Source organism: Eurypyga helias, unplaced genomic scaffold (genome assembly GCF_000690775.1).
Source record: "Eurypyga helias isolate BGI_N326 unplaced genomic scaffold, ASM69077v1 scaffold1784, whole genome shotgun sequence".
In the NCBI taxonomy this organism is placed as follows: domain Eukaryota; kingdom Metazoa; phylum Chordata; class Aves; order Eurypygiformes; family Eurypygidae; genus Eurypyga; species Eurypyga helias.
This window is the reverse complement of record NW_010248115.1, coordinates 7111-19276: the sequence shown is the minus strand read 5'-3', so window position 1 is coordinate 19276 and position 12166 is coordinate 7111.

Sequence of the window (12166 nt, the reverse complement as noted above, 5' to 3'; positions counted from 1 at the left end):
AGGTGTCCCTGCCCATGGCAGGGGGGTTGGAACTAGATGGTCTTTAAGATCCCTTCCAACCCAAGCCATTCTGTGATTCCATGAAGTGAAAATTCCATTTTTGTTACTTAGAAAAAAATGCCTTCTCTACAGATGCTACAAACTGAAGACAAAGCATATTTCCATTTACCAGGCCAAGTAAACAGACATTTCCTTTAATGGTCTTCAGATGTATTTTATTTCCCTTAACTAAAAAGCTGTGTAGAATAGTACACAAATGCTCCACCTTACGTATCAGAATACTTAATCTGGGATCTCAGTCAGTACTTCTCCAATCAAACAATACTCTGACATAACCCAATTGTTCAGACAGTTCCCAACAGAAGGCCTTTTACAAGATTTCTCCTCCTCTCTCATCCTGCAATAAAAATCTCATGATTGGTACTTGCCCAAGTTTACTTTGCCCATAATAACTTCTAGTGTATTTGATGCCTCTACAATCAAAAAAAAAGATGCTAGGAGAAGAAAATTGTCACATTCTGACTACTCTCAAACAGGAAAACCTACAGTTTTGGTGCACTGAATATAACTGTAAAGAGAAATTGAAAAACAGCTTAGAAAAGCACAGTGCTAACGGGTCTATAAATCCAAGCCTTGAGGAAATTGCATCCTACAAGTGCCTTAGCATATGTTCTGAGTCCTATTTTTCTAGGCAAAAAAAGTAATTCTAAATTTTCCAAGTATAGTAATAATAGACTAAACTTAAATTCAGTTTTACATGCTTTTATCACCTCTTATTATAAATATAAGCTCTTCCTTACTCCACAAAGCTTTGCAACAAACTGGGTTCTGCACACCCGTCCTCTCCCTCAGTGACCTCTCTTGTTCTTTTCCCTGTGCACACTCCCATGAGGCACTCCACTGTGTGCACACACACCACTTGCCTTCTCTGTTTCCAGAAATACAGACTCACAACCCCACCTGTTCTTTCCTCCTCCAACCATGGGATGATCTGCTCATTCCTTTTGTATTCCCAATCAAGTAGGAAACATACCATCAAGGGATTTCTTCTTCACCAGACCATAATCGGGAGATGCAAGTTTTCACAAACCCTCTTCTATGAGCAGGGCTTTTCTTTTGTGAAGAACAGTACTTCTGCATTTTTAGTACTGTTTTGCCATCTAGTACATGGACATATAGATATCTCAACCAGCTGAAGCTGATCCACCAGGACTCATGTCTATACACCATGAGTCAGCCCTGCAATACGTCAGCAGTTTTGACTGTCAAATACCAGACAAGGAACATACATTTTAATAAATGCCAGATTTGAGCAGGAAAAAAAAAAAGCACAACTGAGTTACTTTGGTCTAGCTGGCATGGCTCTTGTCACCACGGGATGCAATATCAGCTAGAGACATAATTCAGTTCTTCACGCTAACTCAAACTTTATCAATCTCTCACTATCAAGCCATACTTCTATAAAACTGCCATCATCATGCCAGACTGCCACCATGGACACACTGATGTAAACATCCCCACATGCCAGTGTCTTTCAACTCCACACGTATGTCTCCACAGTCTCACACAGATGTGAACTAAGGTCAAACAATAAGCATTCTCTCATGGTTTCCCTCACACACAACAGCCACGTAATAAACCTCATGCAGTGAGGATTTGAAGAGGAGGAGTCAGTCACCTATTGATCTCAATTTCACTACTTATAAGGCTAAACACAGATTAGCGTCTTCCTAGTTTTATGTCAAGCCAAGAAGGGAGGGAGGAGGGAAGATACATTCCACCTACAAATAACTGCCTCTTTACACCTTCTACAATTAGGAGATAGAAATCCAATACTCAACACCAAACATCTCTTCTACAACCACATCAACGAAGGTATCGGAGCTAGTCAAGTTTCATTACTACCAGAATCAGTTTACAATACCTAACAGAACATTACAAGCCTAAAGTGACAGCAACTCTCATCTTACTCTGAGAAGTACCTGCGCATACTGACAGTTTAGTATGAAACCTCTTCATACACATGAAAACATCTGAACCAGTACTCCACAACTGACCACAACATGATGCAACTCTCATGGTACTGCACAACTTCCCCAAGAGGTTCCAGTCTTGTTTGATGCTTCACCATGAAAGAACCCAAAAGCAATGCTGAGCTTTTTTGTCATGCTAGTGACTTGGGCGCCTTCAGAACGTCACTTGGTTTAGTGTCTGAACTCCCTCCTTTCATGCCGATCTAACACTTCGTAATATTTAAACTCTACATCAATATTATCCCCCACAAAGCACTACCAGACAGTGTTATGATTAGCTAAACTTTATCAACAGCAGAAAACAATAACAGCAACTACTTAAAAATTTCATTTCTGAACAATGGCGGAAAAGTTTCCAGCATCCATCACCTATTAAAGCCCTTTCTGCAGAATGACAAAAGCTGATTATTTATCTATCTAATCAGTACACAGTTGACAAGAATAGCTCTAGTCATTAATTTAAAGAACATCTCTAGCATTTGTTTATCACTGTTTTACAGTTTTTCTTCTATTACAGCTGTACTATAAGGACAACCCAGAGGCATTAAGGCTGTAAAAAGCCCATTTCTCCTTCTTATCTCAGGTTCCCCATCTGATTTCAATAGCCAATTTTGCTGATTCCATTCCCTAGTTCTTCTCTTTAAGGCCATCTTGCACGCACAGAGTCTTCATGTGCTACTGCTTCCCAGCATTCAGAGTAAACACGCAAGACCCTACATTCCATATAATTCATAAAAACTACTATTCTATTACTGTAACATGTACCATCTGAAAGCAGATGCAGAGAGACAAGGAACAGCCAACAGTTGTTTAATGGTACCATACATTTATGCATACAGCGTCATTAACCCAGCTCAGAAGAACCTCAACAGCATCCTTGGCCAAACATCCAGCAACATCTTCCTGGAAGAAACTCAAGTTACTCGCTGTGCTTTAACTATTGTTCAAAATCAGGAAACACACAGGCTTCTCTATCTTGAAGCCCTACATGAATACAGTTTCAAGGTAAAGATTTAACAGTTTTAAAGGAACAAGTAAAGAGTGAAATCCAGTTTAAGTGTCAAGCAGCTAGGCTGCAAACAACAGATCTCAAAGGCTGTGAAATAGCAAGTGATATGCGTTAACATAATAGGATGAAACCTTTTTTAAGCTCCATAAACAACACTGTCTGAAACCTGACTTGGATGAAACACACTAGCCCAGTCCAGTATTTTAAAAGGCCCCCCAAAAAAACCCTTTAAAAAAAACTATTTTCACTGCAGGTTTTTTTTTTTTTCTCTCTCCTTATTCTTGCTGGCCCGTCTTTTCTAGGCTTACAATCCAACACCAGACTTGTTTCTCAGCTTTTGCCAGATGACTGCCATGATTTTTGCCTCATATTAGGTACCGATAACACAATTTTAGAAATCGCAGAATTTTTACCTTGGTCCTTGGGTTTGATACCCAGAGAGTGCCAAATGAATGGATCCTCTGCAAACCAAGGCTTAGTACAAAGCCTTTCTGAAGAACCTCATGTACAAGGAACAGCTATTGCCACAGAGCAAACTTCGCCACCTAAAGTCGACCTTAACCCACGGTCCCTTTCTATTATTTCTTACTGGGGTGTAGAAGGACTTAATGGCAATTTACAAGCACACCAACAGTTGGGGTTTTTCCCCCAGCTCCAAAATTTCTGGAGAACAGCAAAAGGTTTTTAAAGACAGTACAAAATTTAACAAGGGTTTTTAGGTCCACCGGGTATTGCAAAGCCACCTTCAGATTGAAATGACAACCATTACCAGTTGAGTCACTGAACTTCAGTCCCACTACACTGACAAGTTACTAGCTTGAAGAGCAAGGAACCTTCAGATTCTTCACTCTCTCAGCTAACACGACTCTTGTGCAGCAAGCAGTTTTCATGGTGATTTACACGAGGAACTCCTCATGTAAACAGCGGAGCATGACCCACCCTTACGCTACCTTCCCCCATCAACTCATGGCCAAGACAGCTCAGCTTTTGCTCCAGAACACTTTTAGCTCTCACCTCCAATGGCAGAGCGCTAGTTATTGCTGTCCCCATCCTTCATCTCAGTAAGACAACGGATTGTTTTTACAGCCCCCATGTCATTTACTTATTTAGAGAGGGACCTACAGAACTTCCACCTCACAAACTGAGTAGACAAATATACCCTACAAGTCTGTTTTACACAGAAATAGTAGCTTTTATGCTATTGGCTTTCAACTGGAACACACGAGAGGAAATAAAACAAGTTTCCTTTGCACAACACTGCTAGGCATTCCATGTCTTGTCTCTAAAAACTCAGTGCCCATCAAGGGATTCACAAGGCAAGAGCGAATCAAACAAAGCAATGATATATTTGCAACAGAGCAAACTCAGCCAAGTATTTCCAGCACCAATTTTTCACTTAGGCATCCAAAACCTAACATACAAATAGGCAACTCAAAAACTCTGCAAATAAAGACGTTTAATTTCATCATGTTTTTAACCTTAATGGGCTATCAAAGTCTTCCTATGCAGCTTTCAACTGTAAGCATCAAGAAATCATTTGGAGTCTTTTAAAGACAAAACCACTTGTTATTCCAAAGGTACTTCATAATGACCATACAATGGACATGCAGTGCATTTCTGGTTGATCTTAGCTACAAACCAGCTTGGTGTAAGAAAGGGTAGGATATTCTGTCAACCTCTCACATGTTCCTCACTGAAGCAAAAACTTCAAGCCTCTTCTCCCTTACCCTGCTACCTTTTAGCCTTCAGAATATCACCTCTTACACTTTATACATTAACCCATCCCAGTTGAAAGTTGGCTTACTGTAAAAAATACTCTGATCTGAAACATCAGTACAAAGCAATCCGCTTACACATCTTGAAATAAAATAGTGGGAACAGATGTTGACTTTATCCAACTAAGTATTAAGGCAAAACGTATGGTTCTGCCTTCTCACCTAAGGCTACATGTTTTCAAGTGAAATTACCACGTAAAATGGCTTGAAAACTGTGATCAAGGTATATATCTTCACAGCATTAATAATGTATTAAATTAAAAATTCCATTCCAAACTTCACGCAAGTCAAGCCTCTGGCACTGCCTGCCATTTGTGGGGACAAAACAGAACATCACAACCACTTAATTCATATAACATGGCTCTGAAGTGAAAGTGATCTTTTATTGAATATTTATACAAAAGACACCGTTTTCTCTAAAGATCAGCTTCCTTTACTGAAAGGGGTAGCATACACTGAAGCCAAGTGAAAGATTATTTTGCCCACTCAATTTCAGACTTGCAGTTTTTGTGATTTTCCTTCAAATCTATTCTGAAACAGGAACCAGCGGTGAGATTCTCCCTTGCCCTACCCTACTGCTACAGAAGCACTGTCACGACAAACACAAAGCCTTACAGCAGCATTTCTTCCCTGTACAGCGAGGATTGCTTCCAGTTATCTGGGATACATAATCAGATCGGCCGTCTTTTGAACATGCAATGACCCTCCCCAACCCTAAATGCCTTGCTCAGCAGAAATGTGGTCTGGCAGCTGGAATGTCTCAACAGTATCTTCTTTCATTTTATTTCATCAACTATACACTCAATTTCTCACGCTGCTGCTATAACAAATAAAAAGGGGAGGGAGAACTGTGAGAAGCGTAACAGTCCATGCTGCTGAAATGGCATAACACCGTCCTCATGACTGGCACCACAGCGTTTCTGCTGCAGGGACACCTGCATTATTACTGCAGTGTGTTTCTGATGACGAGACAGGTGCTGATGTATGCACATGAAAATTCCCTCCCCATCTCTCCTCTGTAGTCCGTATCCCCAGCATTACAAACAACAATAGAGACACAGGCAGACTGATATCTATAGCTACAAGAAGGTTGTGAAACCACACGGAAAAACACCTTCAGTTTAGGGTTTTTTTCCCATTTCAAGACTTCACTCCCAACACTTTGCATACTTCCACATCAAGCAAATTTATGCATTAACTGGTATTCAGCTGCAATTGTTCGTGAGAGAAAAATTTCATGCCAATGTAAAAATAACAACACCTCAACTCATTCTCTTACTGAATTCCCTGCCCCAGTTCCACATTTACGTGGGGGTGAAAAAAGCACAATTTTTAGTCTCTGACATGAACAACAGGATTTTAAAAAAAATCACAACACACACCCCCCCCATGAAAACACTGTAAAACTGCCTGCCACCGTGCTCATGAACACTCAGCTTCATGCAATACTTTTATAGACAATAAAAAAGCTGACATTTCCAATCCAACCACTTGAACGCAAGTGGTTCACACACCCCCCAAGCCTCACAAAAAAGCTCCATATGAACATTTGCTAGAAACCAGCTCTTTTGGACTGGGCTTTGAGAGAACTGAGCATAGAAGCAAAGTTTGCTTGACAGTATATAAATAACTCAGACTGCTGCTGTCTCTGGACCAACCATGAGATGTAGTGGTCTACATCAGAGACACTGACAACTAACACATAACAAAGGTTCCCACACTGCTGCAAAATCAGAACGGAAACAGCTTCCTGCAAAATAACCCTGACAAATTAAGGATACTAAGCAGACAGCCTGATCCTAAACAGGCAATTTTTGCTGCCCTTAGCAAGTAACCTGTCACACACTCCCAAACAATACAAGTCCAGCAGAGAGACAGAAAAAAGGGAATGCGTAACAACCATGAAGAGGCAAGATGATGCAACTGAACTTCCCAGAATCACCCTCTCCCCTGTCACCAAAATCCTCCAGTATCACACTTGAACAACTGCAGCCCCCTAAGGCTGCTCTCAAGTGTCTGAGGTAAGCATCACTTAAGCTACTTAAGTTACTTATAGGGCCACACAAACCAGAGCCTACTCATTACAGCTGTAAAAATCTTAGAGGGGTTATGCCACCCAGCCTGTATTCACAGGCTCTTTAAGACAAGCCTTCTGAACTAAATAAATGGCATTTTAGAGCTCTCCCACCTCTCCTCCTGACAAAGGACAGCTCAAGGATACCCAAGCTCTCTGGGTAAGCTTGAACTTAAAGCGCATCCCGAGGACCATCACCACAGACTCAGACTGACCCCTAATCATGACACAGCCAGCTGCAACAGATCTAGGAGTAAGAACCACAGAATACAAAGAACAGAAGGATTACAGAACAATGTAGCTATATGAAAGTTTTTTCAGTTTTATCATTCAATATGTAAAAAATGGGAAGCACATTAAGCATGATTCTGGCTCTTAACAAAATATTCTGGGCGCCTACCTGACTAGCACCTCAATTCCAGTAACGCTAGCACCTCTGAACAAAGTGTGCACTACTGAAAAAGGAGTAAGCGGTCCTGCTGTGCACTGTTACATCCTATTCCTCACTGCCCTACTTTCAAGGGACTATTCTCTTAAGCCTTGTTTAAGGAAGGTGAGCTCCCAAGAAAGAGAAAATCCCTCTCTAACACTTGGTCACGTTCCTTTTCCACTGGACTCACCTTTTCCCTTGACTATATACTCCAAGGATAGATTTAGTGGATGCATTCTCATCACAAGCATTTCCAAGCCTGCAGTGAAGTGCCTTGCTACACTGACAGATCCATGTCAACTGGTTTAGAACCTTGAGTGTCCTTCTTTTAAAGAACACTTAAGGAAAAAGTGAAAACTTGAAAAAATAAAATCCTGAGCTGTTAAACACACAAATGCATTGTTTCAACAGTACGCCTGGAAAAGCCAAGCCTGAAATCCCAATGACAGTTTATTTATCAATTTCAGGGGGCTTCTCTGCATGTTTGTTGCCTGCAGAGTCTTCAAGGAGAATTATTTTGAGCTTTCTTTTCACAGCTCAATAAGCAGCCATTTCTCTGTCACTCTCAGGCTTTCTTGTAACAGATCAAGACCCTTTCTTGTAACAGATCAAGACCCTTAACTAATCCTTTACGATGGGAGTTTAGAGCAGTTTAGCACAACTAAAGGTGGCCCAACTTCTCACAAGCGCTTCTGAAAAATTTTTCACCTCTTCCATTTCACTGGCTCCACAGGCTTTGTTGAAGTTTCAGTTCAGAACTGTGCACACCCATCCATTTCCAGCTGAAACAAGTTGTTATTCTAAGGGTTGTAGCTCAGCACAGCTGAACAATGGCAACACGACATCATAACTTCTACGTAGACAAAAGCAGCAGCAATAAAGCTCTACGCAGAAACAGCGCTGCGGGGCCTTGCCCTCACCCAGACTTTCTAACGGCATAACTGGAGTCTGTTAATGCGAGAGCAGTTCTCCGATTTGAACACACACTTATTTCTTGCAATGAGGCCAGGCCTCAGATGACCCAAAGCAGCTTCTCTGTAGTCCATGCCAAAGAAGCCGCCAACTTAGCAAACGTAGACTGAAAGAGGACACGCGTTTATAGCTCCTCATGTCCATCACAGGCAAGACCATCCTCCTACCTCTCAAACATAAAGCCCCAAAATCCTGTATCAATTCAAAATAATTTTTCCCAAAGAAAGCATCCAATAACACTGCTCCATGGTGAGTTTTCCCCAACACAGCCTGCTCCATCTGTAAGGCTAAGAAGAGGGAAACCACCGACTTTCCCTGCCTTCAGGAAGAGATGCTTCAGATCAGCTATGCTAAATCTGCCAGAAAGCATTTCTTCCTCAGTCAGCACAACTCAATCAGCCTAGTCAGCTTGGCTTCAGCCCTCCCTGCATCTGCAAGTGACTACAGTGGTGGTAAATCAGCTACAATTTCCACCAGGACCTTACTCCTGTTCCCTAACTCTTGTCAAGTGGCTTATTTCTGTGTGTTTCCCAACTCTGATCTTAAAGGCAAACTTAATCCTAAAAGAGAAGGCAGCTCACATCCCCATCGCTACCACAGAACCTTCAGACACAAGACAGACTATCAAGCAGGTTGCAACACACACACATTCCCTCAAACTTCTGACATGCAGACAAGCTATTAAGGCACCAGCATTTTGCTTCAACCATATCAGGAGGCAGGTGTGCCATGTCTGTTCATGTATTTTCATCCCCAAACAGATACCGAGATACACAGATTAATCAGAGGATGAGAAAAGAGAAATAAATGATGAAATAGCTTGGATTACCTCACAAGTTACTGCTATCCTCAGGACTAAACCTCAGATCTCCTGATGCCTAATACCCTGCTTTAACTCAAACACCATGTCTCCCATCTCTAGGAAGCTCCACCACCTCCCCAAAACTTCAAAGGAAACAGCAGCTCTATTCTGCAGGAAGGCGGCACTCCTGACAGCATTTATGGAAACCCACCAGCAGCACCCACTCTACTACTCTATTCAGATTAGGGGGCACACAAAACAGAGGGAGGTCTTCCCCACCACAAAGCTGTGCAGCTGCCTGCAAAAATAAGGAAAAACCAATTTCCCTGCTGCGTGAACAACTCCAGCTTTACCTCTGTAGTGGAACCATGAGCTCTCCCTCATGTCTGAAAACCGACAGGAGAGTTTTCCTCAGTCAGACCAGCTGGGAGGGTCACCCAACTGCTGTGTCTCAAAGCTTTCAAAACCCTTGTACAACGTCAGACTAGCATCAAGTAAGAAGCAAAGACACTCACAGCTTTTCACACACCTTCTTTTGACTGTTTAGAATCAAAAATATCAGCCACCTACGTGAACTACTTCCTGGAGCAGTCATAGCAGAAGTGCAGTATTTTGACAGTGCCCTGCCTCAAACCCATGTCCCCTCCCTCAAGAAGGAAAGCCAGCGGCAGTACACCGAGACAAACTGCCCAAAGACGCACAGAATGGCTCTGTGCACTGGAGGTTCAGAGGAGCAGGCGACTTTTCCGGATACATCCTTTATAAAGCTGCACTAGTGGTACCATGCTGCTAGAACTCCAGTTACTTACTTTCACATGTCGGTTGAAAGGCTCATCTGAACACAGATCACTAACTGCACGCTTCCAGGACATCTGCTGTTAAAAGGCCTAAGAGAAGCTTGTGCCAGTTATACTGATATCATGGTATGTAATCATCAGACTTTTTAATCAAATCACAGTAATGAAGGTGCATACCAAAACCTACATTTTTGAGTGAAACAGACTGACCAGCAAAAGACCTCAATCCCTCCCCCAAGCATCCCATTTTTTCTTTTTAGTAGAAGCTGATGTGGAAGTCAGCATAAAGCTACAGCAACAGCCGCCAAGTTGAAATTTGCCCTTTCAAGGATGATATCCCAGCCCTGGGGCAGCAAAACTGAGTTCTGTGGTAGCAGCATAGCGGGTTGATGAAGCACAGGAAATGAAGCATGGCAGAGGCCACCTCAGCCTCAGGTGAGGCACGCATCCCGCTGGACCCCCAGCTCTCTGCCTGCCTCCTCTCCCACCGTGGCAAGGCTACAAAACAAAACTAAGAGTCCAAAACACCATCAGGGACTGAAGAAGCGCTGTCATGCACTACAAAACACGCACAGAGCACACTCCCAAGCCCTCCCTGTCCGCCCCTCCATGGCGGCAGACTGTCTCTTTGCTTGCGCTCAGGGAAATGAAGATCCGCAGTAGAGGAAGACACGGAAATGGCAGACATCCATCTCTCCCAGCACAGAAAGAAAGAAAAGCTGTTTGCCTCCCACTCCAGTCTGCCTGTTTTACTCACTGTGTATAACCTATACTCCCTCCAGAACTGTTTTTCTCCTGTAAGATAACACCAAGGAATAAAAGCCTTGAAAAAACCCAAAATATTGGAAAATCAAAGATAACAATTTGAGACAGTTTTTTTCACTGCCCTCAATAAGTGAATGATGCTCAGCAGTACTACCTCTCCTTTTCACATAAGCTGCATATTTTTTCCTCACTGTTCCTCTTAAAAATGGCTCTCAGACTCTCAGTTCTGATCACTCATGCCCACACTCCAACGTGCATTCCAGGCATCAGGTCCACAGTCACCAAAAGGACACGCAAATTTATTCTATCATTCACTGTGGCTACTGAGCATAAAACAACAGCAAGCAAGTGGTCTGGACTACATAACACCAGTTGGTTTTGAAACAGGAATAGTTTTAGGCTGCCCACACATTTTCTTACACAAATTTGGCTGGAAATCTTTCCTTCTAAGTAGTTTTGGTCGGCTGCTCTTCACAATAGCAAGCAATTGCTCTGCAAGGAAGGATGAAGCAGCAGAAGGGAACGAGGACATGTGGAGGAGGGAGAGGATGAATGCACAAACAGCTATTCTGTTCGAGTCCAACTCAGAATTCCCTCTGGCATGAATGAAACACTGATGTGTGCATGGGCCTGTTCACAGCAATACAGTATCAACTTGTGTGCAGAGGTGTAAAACCAAATGCAGGAACGCTAGAACAATTTTTTTTGTTCAAGCAGTTCAATGTGTAGCTTAGTCACAGCTCTCCCTTCCCATCATCACTGATCAGAGCACCAGCCCACTGTACAGGGCACCATACAAGTGTAAGACTACTCCATCCCTCTCTTCACGGTCTTAACGTAATACGCTATTCCACAGACTATTAAAAAAAAGAAACGAAGAAACATTATACATGTCCCACAATTCACCGTTCTTGACACTAGGTAGTAGCACCTTCAGTCAAGCCATGCTACACTAAGTGATCAACAGGCAAGAGATGTGGATATGAATGCACATTAGAAGCAAGAAAAATGATACAATATGAGGAAAATTATAATTACTAGAAGGACAGAGCTTTTAAACATTCCTCTAATAATAAAAGATTGAGACATAGCAGACATTTGCATTTTGTTTCCAGCCTCCACAGTACAATTGCCATTCGGTTTCACAGACACAGGTTTAGCTACCATTCCCTCCTACCCTGACTTCCAAAGCTAGGGAACAGCAAAGATACCAGCCACACTGCTACTGTTTACAGTTCACCATCATGGCGGAGCCAGGAGACTGCAAATCAGCTCCTTAAGGAAAGTGCTTGAAGTGCAGATCAGTGAAAAGGGTTGGTCTCAAGCAAATCAAACCCTACATGCCATTCAATTGCATAGCAAACCCCAGAAATCCCTCTGACTTTCCTCCTTGGGTGACAATTAAGAACTTGCTAGTACACTGCCTCCACAAGTTCTGCGGCCTGCTCAAATTTAACCCATCAGGATGAAGGAGGGCAGAGTAGAAACCAGAGGTCCTTAGAGGACACC